The 19,270-nt window shown below is 49.6% G+C and overlaps 1 protein-coding gene across 1 annotated transcript in view; it reads left to right on the forward strand.

Moving 5' to 3' along the window:
- The first annotated feature begins 6,671 nt into the window (after nt 1-6,671).
- LOC140429328 (uncharacterized) overlaps nt 6,672-19,270 on the forward strand; it is a 72,118-nt gene continuing 59,519 nt past the window's right edge. The window contains exon 1 of the mRNA XM_072516177.1: nt 6,672-6,742. The gene's annotated coding sequence lies outside the window, so the exon portion shown is untranslated. The remainder of the gene's footprint in view (nt 6,743-19,270) is intronic.

Genomic DNA, 19,270 nt, shown 5'->3' on the forward strand with positions numbered 1-19,270 from the left:
TGTTATTTTCGGGGGTATTTTGCGCGTCGACCCGTGCGGTTGTTTTAGAAATGTCAATATATTAAATTGTGAAGATTACAAATGCTTCAATAAAATATTTTCTAAAAAAAAAAAGAAGTCCCGCCTCCAGCCAATCAATGCTCTACTAGTCAGCCAACATCCACTCCGAGCCTTTGGGTGATAGGGTAGGAAATCCCATCACCTGCGAAATTCTGCCCCTCCTCTGTACTCGTGACACTAATAAAGATTATTATTATAAAGCTCATTGGGATTTTCGAAATATATTACGTTGCTATATAAAGGCAAGCTATTGTTAAGTGGCCGTTGTTATGCATCACTCCATCCAAGGAGCTTAGAGAATGCCCTTTGATACTGACGTCAAAGTAAAATATTGCAGATGCTGGAAATCCGGAATAAAAATAGCTCAGCTGGTTCGAGATACAGAGCGAGGTCATAGATTTCATAGAATTTACAGTGCAGAAGGAGGCCATTCGGCCCATTGAGTCTGCACCGGCTCTTGGAAAGAGCACCCTACCCAAGGTCCACACCTCCACCCTATCCCCACAACCCAGTGACCCCACCCAACACTAAGGACAATTTTGGACACTGAGGGGAATTTAGCATGGCCAATCCACCTAACCAGCACATCTTTGGACTGTGGGAGGAAACCGGAGCACCCGGAGGAAACCCACGCACACACGGGGAGGACGTGCAGACTCCGCACAGACAGTGACCCAAGCCGGAATCGAACCTGGGACCCTGGAGCTGTGAAGCAATTGTGCTATCCACAATGCTACCGTGCTGCCCGTCAGCAGCGTGGGTTCAATTCCCATACCGGCTGAGGTTATTCATGAAGGCCTCGCCTTCTCAACCTTGCCATTTGCCTGAAGTGTGGTGATCCTCAGGTTAAATCGCCAACAATCAGCTTTTTACCCACTCAAAAGGTAAAGCAGTCTATGGTCCGCTGGGACTATGATGATTTTGGGTAGCAAATAGTTCGTACAGCTGCTTCACAGCCCCACGGTCCCAGGTTCAATTCCCGGCTTGGGTCACTGTCTGTGCAGCGTCTGCACGTTCTCCTCGTGCCTGCGTGGGTTTCCTCCGGGTGCTCCGGTTTCCCCCCACAGTCCAAAGACGTGCAGGTTAGGTGGATTGGCCATGCTAAATTGCCCTCAGTGACCAAAAAGTTTAGGTGGGGTTACTGGGTTACAGGGACTGGGTGGAGGTTTGGGGTGCTCTTTCCAAGTGTTGGTGCAGACTCAATGGGTCGAATGGCCTCCTTCTGCACTGTAAATTCTATGTCTTCGTCTACACTTAATCTTTTTGCTCCTCCACATTTATTCTGAACTGAAATTCATGATGCTAGCGCTGAATGTAACGAGTGAAAAGAAAGAGTTCATTTTATTTTACAAAGTCACCGCTCGTCTTAGTGAAGACAAACATTAAATCCAGGTGGAAAAAATACCATTTCCACTATGGCACGCTGAGGGCTGAGAATGGCTTTTGTCCTGTTTCTGAACTATTGCGTCGAACAGGACTCGAAATATCCTGAGAGTTCTCCAGCTTCCCGTGAGAATGAGAGTGGCACCAGGCAAGTGGCTTGGACCTGGCTATGCTAAACCCTCATCATTTCTGTCTGCTCCTTACAAAAGGGCCCCTAACGTAGTGGGGCAGGGTTGCCATAAACCGGGACTTCCCAATCCTGCAGGTGGAAGGGGACCCAGCAGAGTATTATTTGACCAGTTACCACAAGGGCACACATGGGATCGGCCTGTTGGCTATATGCTTTTTTGGAACTGCAGTCGGAGTTGAGAAGACCAATTTATCTTTGTACACTGTTCACTTCAAACATAATAATATCATCTTTATTATTGTCATTACATTAACACTGCAATGAAGTTTGCATGAAAAGGCCGTAGTTGCCACTAGTCGGAAACACAGAGGGAGAATTCAGAATGTCCAATTCACCAGCCAGCTCGTCTTTCGGGACTTGTGGGAGGAAACCCACGCAGCCACGGGGAGAACGTGCAGACTCCCCGCACAGACAGTGACCCAAGCCGGGAATCGAACCTGGGACCCTGGAGCTGTGAAGCAACAGTGCTAACCACTGTGCTACCGTGCCGCTCACGTGTCCCTTATTGAAACTGTGTTATGAAGGACCTTAGAAACCATTTTGCTCACTGTACCGGAACCACCCCTCCCCCCTCCCCAATCCACCACCCGATCCCATTTATTTGTTTCATTACTCTGTGTTTCAGAGACTGTGCTGATAATGGAAAAACTCACTGAGTACTGACTGCCCTTTCTTCTCCTAATAACACACTCTGCTAACTTACCTTTATCCCACTATCGGCACTGCTTCACTTCTTAATGCCACCATTAATACCCCTTTTGTCTTTTTAAAAAATACATTTAGAGTACCCAAAACATTTTTTTCCAATTAAGGGGCAATTTAGCACCGACCCTGCACATCTTTGGGTTGTGGGGGCGAAACCCACGCAAACACGGGGAGAATGTGCAAACTCCACACGGACAGTGACCCAGAGCCGGGATTGAACCTGGGACCTCGGCGCCGTGAGGCAGCAATGCTAACCACTGTGCCACCGAGCTGCCCTGTATCCCCTTATAATAATCACTTATTGTCACAGGTAGGCTTCAATGAAGTTACTGTGAAAAGCCTCTAGTCGCCACATTCCGGCGCCTGTTCGGGGAGGCTGGTACGGGACTTCAACCCGCGTTGCTGGCCTTGTTCTGCATTACAAACCAGTCGTTTAGCCCACTGTGCTAAACCAGCCCCTTTGTCTTGTGCCCATGACACCTTTGTCAATCTCTCGTTACGTCAACCTATTCTGGTCCACCTCCTCCACCTCCCCTCTCCAACTACATAATGCAGGGGACTGGTTTAGCTCAGTTGGTTCGACCGCTGGTTCGTGATGCAGAGCAAGGTCAACAGCCTAGGTTCCTGTGGTGGGCCTCAGGTTAAATCACCACCAGTCAGCTCTCCCCCTCAAAGGGGAAAGCAGCTCATGGTTATCTGGGACGATGGGGACTTTATTTTACCTAACCAATGGGGCAAAGGATATGAGCGATGTGATTTAATGGGAATGAAGCAGAATTCCGTTTTGGGTGTATTTAGCGGGGTGTTTTCCAGTGCTTGCACCGCCAAGAACGACCCCGCTATTAAACAAGACTCTACTTCATTTTTCTCGCTGAGGCCGCACTCACACTAATTTCCCGCACTAAGAGCTCAGCTCGCCAGTTCACGAAGAGATCGGTGCACCATTTTTAAATGGCGTCCTGATCTCTGGCCCTGACGGGACCCCCCAATGCCCCAATTTACCAATTAAGGGATCATCGAGCCCCCCCCCCCAAACCACCCCATTTCATAAGGGCAGGATATCCCTGGCCAATCCTCAGCACGGGCAAGATGCCGCACGGGCACTTTGGCACTGCCAACCTGGCACCCTGAAAGTGCCCTTGCCAGGGTACCCATGTGGCACAGCCAGGGTGTCAGGCTGGTATTGCCAGGATACGCCTGGTCCACATTTGTGGAAACTAGTGATAAACAGCACCCATACAGGGTCTCCGAGGCAAGGCCGTTAGGTCCCACGCCTTGAGTAACTTTGGCTTAGACATATTCAAGTGAGACTAACTACTCATTTGAATATGCAAATCTGGATGCCCCACATTGAGGGCTTTCCAGAAGGAGAAATCATTCATTTTTTCTTCCTCCTCCTAGCCCTCAGCGCTGAGGCTATTTCTGGAGGGAGATTTTCTGTCCCCAATTATACCGGACGGGAATAACGGAGAATCCCAAGATGGCTTTCACGCTAACGGGATTTCCCTACTCGATTGTCCACGCTACCCCGCCAATGATGTAATGGGACTCCCATCATGAAAGGTTGGAAACCCCATTATCCTATTGACAGGTGGATCTACCTTTAAGAAATGGGTGTTCATCAAACAGCTGCAGTGATGTCAGTGTGTGGGTGGAGCCGGGTAGTCTGCCTTTCACTTTCGTTTTGAGCTGGCAGCTGCCGTGTTTTTGGTTTCGTTTTGAGAGGTGGATAGCTGCATTCAAAGCAAGCAGCTGTGTAATGATCTCTCTCTCTCTACAAGCTAAGGAATGTCTCCAGATCATTGATGATTTCAAAGTAATACCTGTTCCTGCAGAGCATTTAAACCTGCTGTCTTTATTTTAAAAAGCATTTAACTTATGGATGTTGTTTGGGAAGTTATTAAGGGTTACCTATAGAATATTGCATTTGAGAAAGTATCAGTGTTTGTAGTTGATAAGCTGTTTACTCTGTGTTTATAAAATCTTAACTGGATTCATAATTAAACATACTTTAGCTCTCTGTTGCATCACACCTGTAAAGTGGACTAAAATCTATTTAAAGTTGTGGGTGAGGTGAACTCCATGACACACTTTGGGGTTCTCGAAACCCTGGCCCATAATACTATATTACCGTATACATAGCGAGCCTCCTCTGTGTATCATTCCCTCACCTAGCGATTTCCCTCCGTGCCGGCACGGCGTGACGTTGGCGGGGTTTACAACAGGTTTTATAAAGCTGGAACCTGGTGAATGATCCCCAGTGCCAGGAGGTAGTGCTTGGGAGCTTCCACTAGAACATAGAACATAGAACATAGAACATTACAGCGCAGTACAGGCCCTTCGGCCCTCGATGTTGCGCCAACCTGTGAAACCAATCTAAAGCCCATCTAAACTATTCCCTTATCGCCATATGTCTATCCAATGACCATTTGAATGCCCTTAGTGTTGGCGAGTCCACTACTGTTGTTCTCTGAGTAAAGAACCTACCTCTGACCTCTGTCTTATATCTATCTCCCCTCAATTTAAAGCTATGTCCCCTCGTGCTAGACATCACCATCCGAGGAAAAATGCTCTCACTGTCCACCCTATCCAATCCTCTGATCATCTTGTATGCCTCAATTAAGTCACCTCTTAACCTTCTCCTCTCTAACGAAAGCAGCCTCAAGTCCCTCAGCCTTTCCTCATAAGATCTTCCCTTCATACCAGGCAACATTCTGGTAAATCTCCTCTGCACCCTTTCCAATCCCTCCACATCCTTCCTATAATGTGGCAACCAGAATTGCATGCAATACTCCAAATGCGGCCGCACCAGAGCTTTGTACAGCTGCAACATGACCTCATGGCTCAGAAACTCAATCCCTCTACCAATAAAAGCTAACACACCGTACGCCTTCTAAACAACCCTCTCAACCTGAGTGGCAACTTTCAGGGATCTATGTACATGGACACCGAGATCTCTCTGCTCATCCACACTGCCAAGAATCTTACCATTAGCCCAGTACTCTGTCTTCCTGTTATTCCTTCCAAAATGACTCACCTCACACTTTTCTGCATTAAACTCCATTTGCCACCTCTCAGCCCAGCGCTGCAGCTTATCTATGTCCCTCTGTAACTTGTAACATCCTTCCGCACTGTCCACAACTCCACCGACTTTAGTGTCATCTGCAGATTTACTCACCCATCCTTCTACGCCCTCCTCCAGGTTAATAATAAAAATGACAAACAGCAGAGGCCCCAAAACAGATCCTTGTGGTACACCACTAGTAACTGGACTCCAGTCTGAACGCTCCCCATCAACCACCACCCTTTGTCTTCTTCCAGCTAGCCAATTTCTAATCCAAACTGCTAATACACCCTGAATCCCATGCTTCCGTATTTTCTGCAGTAGCCTACCATGGGGAACCTTATCAAACGCTTTACTGAAATCCATATACACCACATCAACTGCTTTACCCTCATCCACCTGTTTGGTCACCTTCCCAAAGAACTCAATAAGGTTTGTGAGGCACGACTTACCCTTCACAAAACCATGTTGACTATCTCTAATCAAATTATTCCTTTCCACTGGGGAGGTCCACAGAATGGAGGGGGGGTTCCAGCCAGGTCCTGTGTCCCTTTTGTGGGGATTCTCTCTGTCCATTGGGAGTGGTGCATCTTTGTCCATGGATGTTGATGGGGTGGTGGTGGTTGGGGTGGGGGGTGGGGGGGGGGGCAATGGCGGGTACTTGTTTCAATTTTATTCTTGTTAGATTGGGGCACCCTGATCTCCTGAAGGCTGGCGTCCTTTAGAGCGTTGTGATCCAGCATTTCTTGAACTAAGTTTCTGAAAATATGGCGGGAAAATCCGGCATTGGAGCCGACGTGGGCGATGCTTTCCCTGCCTGAGTTGACACTTTGTTATAAAAGCGGAAAATTCCACCCCACGTTTTTCCCTATCATCGACTTAGCCAAGATCAGTGTTTGGACCTGCGATCTCCTTTGTCTGCGTGGCCCAATTCAATGCTAGACCGTTAGACCAACAACCTATGTTGTGACGATGGAAAGGGGCAGAGAAGGATTAAGATTGATTGCAATGGCACGAATGCAGGACTCAAGAGAGCCATATTCATGGAAACACTTGATTGATGAAGTTAGAGGTTGAAGGGAGTCACAATGTGTAAAATACCTGTTGATTTGAGTTCTAATTGTGATGCAATTTAACACTGGTGATTTGACGGATTGGTCATAATGCTATGACATCAGCTGATGCCATTTTTGGATTTTGATTGGGTGGTTTGTTAGGCATGTTTTGTGTTGAAGAATCTCCAATGCGAAACGAATGACCTGTATCTGGTTTACACCGATCACCTGATCCTCCTTCTGTCTTGGGGTTGGCTGACTATGACATCATAAGAACCGAAAAAGGTAAGGAGAGGAAGAACTTGCATTGATATAGAACCTTTCACGTCCTCCGTGTTCCAAAGCATCCCACAACCCATGGATTACTCTAGAATTGTTGCCGCTGTTGTTATCGAGGCAAATGCAAGCTATACTCAGCAAGGTCCCAAACAGCAAATTAAATGGATAACAAGATAAACTGTTTTGGTGGCATTGGTTGAGATAACTGTTTGCCATTGCACCAGTAGGAACACGCTTGTATTTTCCCAATAAGCGTTATGGAACCTTATGTCCATCTGAACAGGCGAGTGAAGATCACAGCTTAACGTATCATCCTTGAGATGACACCTCCAACAATGCAGCATTCCCTGCCCTGGACTTGGATTTGTTTATTGTCACGTGTACCGAGGTACAGTGAAAAGTATTTTTCTGCGAGCAGCTCAACAGATCATTAAGTACATGTAAAGAAAAGGAAATAAAAGAAAATACATAATAGGGCAACACAGGGTACACAATGTAACTACATAAACACCGGCATCGGGTGAAGCATACAGGGGTGTAGTGTTAATGAGGTCAGTCCATAAGAGGGTCATTTAGGAGTCTGGTAACAGCGGGGAAGAAGTTGTTTTTGAGTCTGTTCGTGCGTGTTCTCAGACTTTTGTATCTCCTGCCCGATGGAAGAAGTTGGAAGAGTGAGTAAGCCGGGCGGGAGGGGTCTTTGATTATGCTGCCCGCTTTCCCCAGGCAGCGGGAGGTGTAGATGGAGTCAATGGATAGGAGGCAGATTTGCATGATAGACTGGGCTGTGTTCACGACTCTCTGAAGTTTCTGCGATCCTGGGCCGAGCAGTTGCCATACCAGGCTGTGATGCAGCCGGATAGGATGCTTTCTATGGTGCATCTGTAAAAGTTGGTCAGTGTTAATGTGGACATGCTGAATTTCCTTAGTTTCCTGAGGAAGTATAGGCGCTGTTTGCTTTCTTGGTGGTAGCGTCGGCGTGGGTGGACCAGGACAGATTTTTGGAGATGTGCACCCCTAGGAATTTGAAACTGCTAACCATCTCTACCTCGGCCCACTTGATGCTGACAGGGGTGTGCACAGTACTTTGCTTCCTGAAGTCAATGTCCAGCTCTTTAGTTTTGCTGGCATTGAGGGAGAGATTGTTGTCGCTGCACCACTCCACTAGGTTCTCTATCTCTAACTAAACGCTGAAGGATTTAAATTTCCCACCGTAGTTTCTAAACGGAGGCACTTTTGTTTCGGGGACTGTAACTCCGAGGGGAGAGAGTCCCACCTTCCGGTTCGATCTTCAGGAAGGCGTTCAATTAAGAACCCACCTGCGGAACGGTCATCCAGTTAGGGACAGGGAGAGGGGTAGGTTGAAGAAGCAGAAGAGTGATTCAGTGCACTCTATTGAGAGGGTGGCCAGCAACCATCGCTGTGGCTGCACTAAGAGTGCTGCTGAGAGGGATGACACAGAAGAGAGTTGAGTGAAATGGATGTGAGACAAGGTTGAACGCAGCAGCGGTTATTTCTCCACCCCGCGGTATCCGTGACAGCAGTCTCCAAGACATTCTCCTGCAAAGGCCACGAGTGACCTCAGTCTTGTTCTGTCACATACAGATGCTCAGATTGCTTGTCACTTCTGATTTGTTATGTTGTAGGTGTAACATAAGCGGCTTCCTTGTGGTGCACTTGACAAAGGAAGGTTCAGACGTGGAGATAACTTCAACACGTTTATTAAACTATTTACACTTCTATTACTCGGGTTCGACACTACTGCTAATCCTACTATAGCTACCCAGACTGACTAACCAGTTGCTGCAATCCACGTGGTGGGAGTGATATTGAATCAACCCTGTGTCTGTACTCACTGACTGTCTCCACTGGAACAAGGCAGACCATGTGTGTGGTGTCCTTTATATATGGGTTGGTATATGGGTTGGTGTAATGCCCTCCTGTGGTGGTGTCACCCCTGCGTGTATCGTGAATGTCCATTGGTCATGTCCTATCTAACTGATCTATTGGTTGAGTGTGTGTGTGATGTTTCTGGTGCTCCTTTTAGTGTCTAGCTAGCCTACATGTATTTACATTGATAAACATCACCACATCCCCCCCTTTTTTATATGTTACATATTTTCTGCACACTTTGAGAAAATTGAACAAAAAACAGGTAGATAGGTTAAGGTATATACAAGTCATGGAACAGTGATTAAACAATAAGTCCAAATCATTCGTGTGAGCCTAAAAACCATCAATCATCATGGTCAAATGTCTCTCTTGGTTATGAACGCCATCAACGTCCCTGTGCCACAGGAACCAAGAAGTGGTCAAATCACTTCGCTGTCTGATTTGGAGTCCCTTTCTTTTTCGATGTTTATGATGGTGGTGTCGGATGGCATCTTGTAGCTGATAAGGTGTTGACGTTGAAGAGGTACCATCAACAGTATCATTCGAGGTCATGGATGTGCCATATGTTGAAGTTGGATAAGACTGTACATACTGGTTCTGGCCACGTGCTGTGCAGGAAGGGTGATCCTGCTGAGAACCGTTGAAGCTTGTCGAATTGGAAACAGAATTGCTGCTCGCATAAATACCTGGTGATTGTGTGAAATTAGAACCTTGCATCTGATAGGAATATGCTGTCTGGCCAGGCTGGGGTGCAGCAAATCCTGGGCTGTAACTAAGGCATCCAGTCTGTAGTGCAGATTGTGCTTGCGGTAGTTCTCCTTCGGTCTTGATTCCATTAGTGGGCAATCCGTAGTGCTGGCCTGTTTGAGAATATGCTGCATAGACTGCTGGATGCTGCATGCGTGAATACTGGGTTTGTCCAGCATGAGCTGTCATTGGCTGCACTGCTGGTGTGGAAAAAGTGTGTGGATATAGCTGTGGTGAATATTGGTGTATTCCTCTTGGACGGTAGCCGCTGCTTGTTATTACTGACCCAGTGTGATTGTTAAGTGATCCATCTTCTGTCATTGTGGCATCTGCTGTCACCCTGAGCATGCCATCACTGAGGTTGCGGCACTCCCTGTCTGGAGTAAAGTCCGGCTTACGTGAATCAGAGACGGCGTTTGGTTGCTCCCCATCTGGAGTCTGGTCTGTTTTAACTGAGTCAGTGTTGGTTTGTTGATGCTCCCCGTCCGGAGTCTTAGCAGGTTCACTGGAGTCAGCTGAGATTTCTTGAAGCTGCACGTCTGGAGTTGGAACATGCAGGAATGCATTGACTTGTGGAGAGGTTCGAGCGAATGAGGGTGGAAATATCGTGGTGTCACCGGAGTCACCAGTGGTCTCACAGTGGTCGTCGAGTGCCTCTGTACACCAGCTGAGGTCTGTCACTTTGCACATCTTGCATGGGAAGTGGGATGCCGTCGTCACTCGTCTCACATACCGTGGGTAGATCCTCAGTAGCTGCTTGTTGTTCACTTGGGTTGGGTAAATTGTCAGAGTCTTCATCTGGTGGTGCAACCAATGTGGGTGGACTGTCATTGTCTTGCTGTTGTCCTTCATTTGGGCTTGGACTGTCATCGTCGCTTTGTTCTTCACTGTAGCATGATAGACCGTCATGGTCGTCCTGCTGTGCACTGCAGCATGGTAGACTCGTAGTCTTCTTGCTGTTTACTTGAGCATGGCAGACTTGCATCATCTGCCGCTAGTTGGTCAGAGGAGGTTGCTAGACCCTCATGGTTTTGTTCCTGCAAGGACTGCACGCCAGAGTCTTGCGTTGCTTCTATCGTGGAGTCTGTCCACGAGCTCGCTGCGGAGGCTTGTGACACTGGAATCACGTCTTGTGTGTGCAAGGACTGCGCTCTGGAGTCTTGCGTTTCTGCAATTGTGGAGTCTGTCCACAAGCTCGCTGTGGAGGCTTGTGACACTGGAGTCACTTCTTGTTCATGCAAGGACTGCGGTGTGGAGTCTTGCGTGTCTTCTTTCGTAGAGTCGGGAACCCTGAGCGGTGCTTGGACCATGCTCTGTGTGGCAGCAGGCCACTCTCTGTGGGCTTCTACCGCTCTCTGTCTCTTGGTTTCAGGCCGCAGCATAATCCTGCACTCAGGGGTCGGGATGTCATATCTGCTGGGCTGAAGATCCTCAAATCCGAAGAACTCGTCGTCGGGATCGTCAATGTGCAATACGTCTAGTTGCGGATCGGATTTGGTACTGGGGTAGCCTCCCAAAGTGAAAGGTTCATCTGAGTCATTGTCTTCTAGGGCCATATCATTACTGTTTGCGTCGGAGCTGGCATTGGGCTCGCGAGGTTCAGAGAAAATGTAAAGGTCGGTATCGAAGTATTCAAGGTCGGAATCATCGGTTTAGGCGTAGGTAACTGCTTGTTTCAGGGTTCTTCGCAGGTTAATTTCATTTCCTGGTTCAATTTGAGGCATTGGGCTGTCATTCCAGGTGAAGGAAGGTTGTTTTACGGCTTTAAAAGATTTTTTCTTTGATTTGGGATGTTTCCCTTTTAAATGGGCGTTGTCCGGGGCGGGGCCTCTGACGCCATGAGGCATGTGACATCATACGTAGGAAGCATTTGCACATGCACAAATCGCTGTTCCTGTACTGGGGGCTGTTTTCGTGATTGCGCATGCGTGGCGTCTCGCAAGTGCAGTCCCTTTAGAAAGATGGCCGCCGATCAAAACTGTTCTCTGCTCCGGGATCTCGGCCTCGAGGTGAGTACCGGCGCTTCTCTTACCTTTTCTTGCTGGTTGGAGTGTGTTTTCCTCACAGTATTTGACAAATTTGTCCAGGACTGCCTGGAAGTCACTCCTGTTTTGCCCTTTGGAGAACTTGAATTTTTACAAGATTTCTTCTGCTCTGGCACCGGCGATGGTGAGGAGAAGCTCTGTCTTTTCAGCATCGGCCACGTCTTCTAGTTCGGCTGCTACCAGGAAGATTTCAAACATTTGCCGGAATACCCGCCAGTTTTCGCGGAGATCACTGTGGCACTGGAGCTGCTGCGGAAGCCGGATCTCGAACATCTTGCCTGGGTATTGTTGCTGGTTGTCACTGTACGCTGAGGTCTGGCTATCTGGATTGAAACAGTTCACTCTGGTACCATGATTTGTTATGTTGTAGGTGTAACATAAGCGGCTTCCTTTTGGTGCACTTGACAAAGGAAGGTTCAGACGTGGAGATAACTTCAACATGTTTATTAAACTATTTACACTTCTATTACTCGGGTTCGACACTACTGCTAATCCTACTATAGCTACCCAGACTGACTAACCAGTTGCTGCAATCCACGTGGTGGGTGTAATATTGAATCAACCCTGTGTCTGTACTCAATGACTGTCTCCACTGTAAAGAGGCAGACCATGTGTGTGGTGTCCTTTATATATGGGTTGGTGTAATGCCCTCTTGTGGTGGTGTCACCTCTGTGTGTATCGTGAATGTCCATTGGTCATGTCCTATCTAACTGATCTATTGGTTCAGTGTGTGTGTGTGTGATGTTTCTGGTGCTCCCTCTAGTGTCTAGCTAGCCTACATGTATTTACATTGATGCACATCACCACAACTTTCATGCTGCTCGGGTCTCCCGCTGGGCGCTCAGCTCTCAAGCACTGACCGATTGCAGCCACTGAGTGGAATTTAATCTCTCCCTCAGGTCTGGAGGAAAGGGCATTTAATTGGAAGAGTTAGAATCATAGAATCCCTCGAGTGCAGAAGGAGGAAATTCGGCCCATCGAGTCTGCACCAGCCCTTGGAAAGAGCACACTACTTAAGCTCACGCCTCGACCCTATCCCCGTAACCCAGTAACCCCACCTAATCTTTTTGACACTAAGGGCAATTTATCATGGCCAATCCACCTAACCTGCACATCTTTAGACTGTGGGAGGAAACCGGAGTGCCCGGAGGAAACCCACGCAGGCACGGGGAGAACGCGCAGACTCCGCACAGACTGTGACCCGAGGCCGGAATTGAACCCGGGTCCCTGGAGCTGGGAGGCAGCAGTGCTAACCACTGTGCCACTGTGCCACCCCATGTGGGTGGGAACCCCACCGTCTTCCCACCCCTGCCCCCATTAAGCCTGGGGCCGGGCATGTTGACGGCCTTCCCACCCCAGTGCCAAATGATGCCCACAGCTGGGCACCAAATGCGCGCTTGAGGGCCTCATCCCTCTGCAGCAGGGAGGACATGTCGCCAGGTAGGGACCACAATTAAATCCTATTGGGTTGTCTTGCAGACTCTCGAGTTGGGTCCCTTACTCAAAGGTACTCAGTGCCTTATCTTTTTTTAAAAAAATGTTTTTATTAAGAATTTTTCAATAACAATATTTTCTACCTTACAAACAAACCCCCCCCCCCACCGTAACAAATAAAAGAAAAACGAACTCGCGTGGCAAGTCATGAACATGGCAAGTCAAAACGATACAAAACTTTGTACAGTGGATTCTTCCCGTGCATGTCAGTTTCCGGATCCTACCATGTGTTTTCTTGTTCAAATGCCCCCCAGAAACACCCCCCCCCCCCCAACCGATGCGCCCCCCCCCCCTCCCCCCCGGGTTGCTATTGCTGCTGTCCGACCTTCCTCTAACGCTCCGCGAGATAGTCTAGGAACGGTTGCCACCGCCTGTAGAACCCCTGCGCAGACCCTCTCAAGGCGAACTTAATCCTCTCCAACTTTAGGAACCCAGCCATATCATTTATCCAGGCCTCCACGCTGGGGGGCTTCGCCTCCTTCCACATTAGCAAGATCCTTCGCCGGGCTACTAGGGACGCAAAGGCCAGAATGCCGGCCTCTTTCGCCTCCTGCACTCCCGGCTCGTCCACTACTCCAAATATTGCTAGCCCCCAGCTTGGCTTGACCCGGGCTTTCACCACCTTAGATATTGTTCCCGCCACTCCCCTCCAGAACCACTCCAGTGCCGGACATGACCAAAACATATGGACATGGCTCGCCGGACTTCCTGAGCACCTCCCACCTCAGTGCCTTATCAAGGGACACTGCATTGGGAAGGGGGGGGATGCCGGTGAGAGCCGTACTACTGCCCTTTCTTCTGATTACTCCCACGCTCCCCACACCCCTACCCCACCTTCACTCACCTGTGGCCTGGGTCCCTCACTGATCCAGGTCACTGCACCACTGGCAGCTACCCCCACTCCCCCTCAGGTGCTGGAGTTGCAAGACCCCGATCGGCTAGCGGTTCTCGGGGGTGTGGTGGGATTTCCACCTCCGGGGGTCTTGTTCCCAGGGAAAGCTCATTGCTGGCCACTTAAATGCCCAACTGGCACTTAATACGCCCAGTCTGTTCCAAAGTCAGCGGCTCGAGGCTCTCAGTGGCGTTCCAGGCTGGCGGATGAGACCTCCATAGCCTGGGTTAAATTTTTCCCGCAAGGCCGGCCCGGTGGCGCAGTGGTTAGCACTGCTGCCTCACGGCGCCGAGGACCCGGGTTCGATCCCAGCCCTGTGGGTCCTGTGAACCTGGTAAGATTCCATTGTTCAGGCTGATGATTGAATCACGGCCAAGAGGGTTGCCTGCAGCACACACAAGCAGTCTTCGGGAAAAGTGAGGGGAGGCAGGGAGACGTGGAACATGAACATAGAATTTAGAACATTCAGTGCAGAAGGAGGCCATTCGGCTCATTGAGTCTGCACGCCCCTCTTCCATCCTATCCCCACAACCCAAAAACCCCTCCTAACCTTTTTGGTCACTAAGGGCAATTTATCATGGCCAATCTACCTAACCTGCACGTCTTTGAACTGTGGGAGGAAACCGGAGCACCCGGAGGAAACCCACGCAGACACGGGGAGAACGTGCAGACTCCGCACAGACAGTGTCCCAGCGGGGATTCGAACCTGGGACCCTGGCGCTGTGAAGCCACAGTGCTAGCCACTTGTGCTACCGTGCTGCCCTGGAATGACTGTCCAATGACTGTTTTACCAACTTTTCAGGCTCCTCCTGGCTCCGAACCAGCCTCCAGCGGCCCGGGAAAAATTCCGTCCCAAAATACCAGCCTCTGTCACGCGCGGAAGTCTCGGGAGTGGAGCTTGAACCCACACGTTTCTGACTGGGGAAGTGAGTGTTTGGCCAATCCAAGGGAAGGTTAAAGATTCTGCTGCTCCGTCATCCATGTCTGCATTTTAGCATCTGACCTACCACCGTGCAACCTGGAATCTTTTGCCCCCCCACTGGAGGTGAGGATGGAAGATGGTGTCAGGACTGATACCGGCCTCCGATGAAATCTTGCTGGCTCCAGATGGGCCTGCCACCATGCAGCCTGCACAACTGCAAAAACCAAAGAGAAAACGCTGGAAAATCTCCGCAGGTCTGGCAGCATCTGTAGGAAGAGAAAAGAGGCAACGTTTCGAGTCCAGATGGCCCTTTTGCGTGGGCTGCATGTCAGCTGAAAAGAGTGGGGGTGGTCCCTCGATGGTTGCCGACAGCCACCACCCTTCCCTTGCTGACAGCCACCACCCGTGAGACCTCCCGTCGCCCCCACCAGCACTTCCCTTTTTCCTGAGTCGCTCCGCGATCCAGGGACTCTTGTGTCCGCAGCCTCCTCCGTGACACTGCCGAGTGCAGTGACTGTCAGCGTCTGATTGGCTGGCCAGAACACGGCAGGCAGGAAATCATCTTCTGGGGTCCTGTATCTGCTGTCCACTTCGCTGCCTGATGGGCAGAAGGTATGGAAGGTGTTGTGTTATGCTTCTTCATGTAGCATAAGCTGCTTCCTTGATGTACACTCTGACAAAGGAAGGTTCAGACTTGGAGATAGGTTTAACACATTTATTGAACAGTTAACAATTCTCCGACTTGAGTTCGACTCTCCTGCTGATCTTGCTATAGTAACTCAGTCTAACTAACCAGTCTGCTCTAATTCATGCAGTGGGTGTGATGCTTCCGATCTGCCCCTGTCTCTCTGAGTGTCGCCTATGGAAAGAGAAAGAGCATGTGTGCCCTGTCCTTTTATATGGGTTGCCCCCTTGTGGTAGTGTCACCTCTGGGTGACTTGACTGCCCATTGCTCGTGTCCTATTCTATGTGTTCATTAGCTGTATGTCTGCATGTCATGATGTCTTTGGTGCTCCCTCTAGTGTTTACTTAGTTGTAGTGTATTTACATTAACCCCTTGAGTATTTACAGTGATGCATATCACCACAGAAGGTATGGATGGGGGGGTGGGGGGCCTTCCTCCTCAGGGTCAGCCCAGGTGCCTCGTGATTTCTTCAGGCAGATCTCCAGCGAGGATGGAAGATTCCGCCCATCTGTCGTCTGGGAATGTATAATAATCCAGTTCTGATCTAATAATATACTTTACATTGGAAATTTAAATGTGAGGGGTGCGATCTTCCCAAAAGGGAACAAAGTCCCCGAGCGAGTGCATTTAGCCACCTGTTTTCTGGCACTTGCAAGACCGAGAAACACATGGCTCATCAACGTGACTCGCTTTGAATCATGGGCCTGAACAGGGAACCCGCGGCCAAGGCCACACAGCGGGGAGCTCTGCCCGCCGGAACTCCCCGTTGTAGCGAGAGAGCGGGATGCCATTCCCGATCTCCGAGGCCCCGAAAAGAATCCCCAACTTGGCACCTTAGCAGTGCCAACCTAGCACCACCTCTGCCAGCTGGCAGTGCCACCTGGGCACCTTGGCAGTGCCAGACTGGCATCCAGGTGGCAATGTCAGGGCACCGATCTGTGGGAATCGTAGATTTGCCCCGGGGGGGGGGGGGGGGGGGGGGGGTTGGGACGCGGGATTCCGGGGGGTGGCAGCGGGCGGTGATCGAGCGGTTTGGGGGCCTATTTGTGGGGGGGTAGCTTCTCGAGCCTAGAGGAATTGGAAGAGGCGTATGAGCTGCCCAGCGGGAATGTGTTCGGGGGGGGGGGGGGCCGTGAACCCTGTCCACATGTTTAGGGCTTGTCCGAAGCTGGAGGGACTCTTGCGGGGGTTCGCTGACGTTACGTCTGAGGTGCTGAGGGCGAAGGTTGTTCCGAGCCCAGAAGTGTCGATTTTTGGCGTGTCGGAAGACCTGGGAGGGCGGACGAGAGAGGCCGGCACCTTGGCCTTTGCCTCCCTGAAAGCACGGAGACGGATCTTGTTGGAATGGAGGGACTCGGGATCACCAAAACCGGGGGTGTAGGTGAGCGACCTCGTGGAATTCCTTAAACTGGGAAAAATCAAGTTTGCCTTGAGAGAGTCTGTGGGGGAGGTGGGGGGGGGGGGGGGGGGGGGGTTGTCTGGAGATGGAAGCCGTTTATTGACTTCTTCAAAGATAGTTAAGGCGTCCGCAGTGGATGGGGTGGATGGAGGGGAACGGCAGGGAGGGTGGGGCGGTGGGGTGTTATTTATTGGCTACGCGACTTCCTGTTTGTCCCCTTATTCTTGGCTTTGGTTGTGTTTCATGTATACATTTAAGAATGCCTCAATAAAAATATATATTTTTTAAAAACGGGGCGGGATTCACTCCGACCCCCGGCGATTCTCCGACCCGGCCGGGGGGGGTCGGAGAATCCCACCCCAGGTGTGTTGAAATAAGTCACGCACAAATTAATTATTTTCCCAACAACATTTTCACACTATAGTGTTTTCTCTTGCAAGTGTGCACAATTAGAATTAATTGTGACCGTCCCTGCATTACATTCACCAATATTCGTGTGGGGGAAGTCCCCATACTTGCCACACCCCGATCATGATGGCACGAGGCACTTTGCTAGATTGCAATACATTTATCCACAAATTGATAAGCCTAAAGCATAAGGTTTGATGCTTGTCCTCGTATTCCATCTTCCATCGTCCCACTCTACCCACCCTGTATATGTAACCCTGTTTGAAAGAGTAGAGGGAAATCGCTTCCTGACAGGGTTTGCTTATACTCACTGCTCCACCAGTTTTCCCTTGCCACTGCACCAGAGGGTGCGGGGTATGGTAGCGCAGGGATTTGACATAGAATTCCTGTTGATGTTACATCATGAATTGAGAATGATGGTCTATGGGCGGCACTTGTCCATTCATGATGTCACAAGGAGTTCTACACAACACCACTGCCCCCAAGCTGCCTCTTGCCAGCAATATATCATGGCAGTGAAGACAATAGTGAAGTAAGTCTGCACGAGTATTTTGTTTTAATCCTTTGAAAAGAGTCAGAGGATCATTCAGCAGAAACAGTGTTTGAGCCTTTGGAATGCAATCTAGGCTAACATGCTGAGTAAGTCCAGAGGGCAGAAGTGCTTGCTGCCGTGCCTGAAGCATCTTTCCATTTACTGGGCGCTATTCTCTGGAATTCCACACACCCCTCCCTTGCCTGCCCTCCAAATCTTTACAACTCCCTTATTTCCTTCAAGAACCCATTTCTCTCTCCCAGCTTTTGACTGTGCCTCCTAATCGTCTTGGAATTTACAGTGCAGAAGGAGGCCATTCGGCCCATCGGCTCTGCACCAGCCCTTGGAAAGAGCACCCTACCCAAGCCCACACCTCCACCCTATCCCCGTAACCCAGTAACCCCACCTAAGCTTTTTGGACTCTAAGGGGCAATTTAACACGGCCAATCCACCTAACCTGCACATCTTTGGACTGTGGGAGGAAACCGGAGCACCCGGAGGAAACCCACGCAGACACGGGGAGAACGTGCAGACTCCGCACAGACAGTGACCCAAGCCGGGACTCGAACCTGGGACGCTGGAGCTGTGAAGCAACTGTGCTAACCACTGTGCTACCGTGCCTTTTGTGGCCTTGGCACCTGTTGTCGCTACTCTTATCTGTGAAGTACCTCGGAACATTCTGGAAGTTAAAGGTGTTATCTAAGCCATTGTGTTTTTGTTGTAGTCGTAGTTGCTATCCCTACAGTTGAGATGGACCGTGGATCTCCATAAATATTATAGCTCATGTATCTCCTTCTTACTCCAGCTATAACACTTGGTTTCTAGTCAGATTTATAGCTCTTTCTGAGGCTCTACAACAAAATAAGTAAACAGATTCAAAAATTACCTTTCTGGCAACAACCCCCAGCCGCGGACAGTTGCAATGATACTTTGCGAAGAGCAAATCAAATTGCTATTTATTTGCAAAAGAGCCTTGTGGACTATTTCAGCCACGCACCCGGAATGGCAAGCAGCATTCCTTACTAATCCGACAGGCAGCTTACATCTTGCCCAGGGGGAGTGCCCACCGTATTGGACTCCTAGATGTCCATTTAATATTACTTGTCAGGAACTGCCGGTGGCGGTATGTAAGGGAAAGATGTACATGAGGTGCCTCCCGTCAGGGTACTCCAATTTTAGCCCTCTTCACCCAGATTCGAAGAGGTATTTTTGTTTAAAATCCCACTTTTGTGAGGGCCACGAAGAATCCAGCACGAGTTTCAAGGATACAAAGAAATAACATTTATTTACAATAACATATATATACACAACAGCAGCAGCAACTTCGCTTGCTGCTCACTGCTTCCTGCTGGTTCCAAACTGGCCAGCTTTATTCATACAGGGAGTCTGCTGATGATTTCTCCGCCCCCCCTCATTGGGGAAGCTCATGCTCCCACAGGATTGTGGGATTGTCATTAGTCCCCAGCCAATGGTAAGCAGGCAGGTTATAACATCCCTCCCCACCCAAAGTCCAAGGAATC

Source organism: Scyliorhinus torazame, chromosome 1, assembly GCF_047496885.1.
Source record: "Scyliorhinus torazame isolate Kashiwa2021f chromosome 1, sScyTor2.1, whole genome shotgun sequence".
Taxonomy (NCBI): domain Eukaryota; kingdom Metazoa; phylum Chordata; class Chondrichthyes; order Carcharhiniformes; family Scyliorhinidae; genus Scyliorhinus; species Scyliorhinus torazame.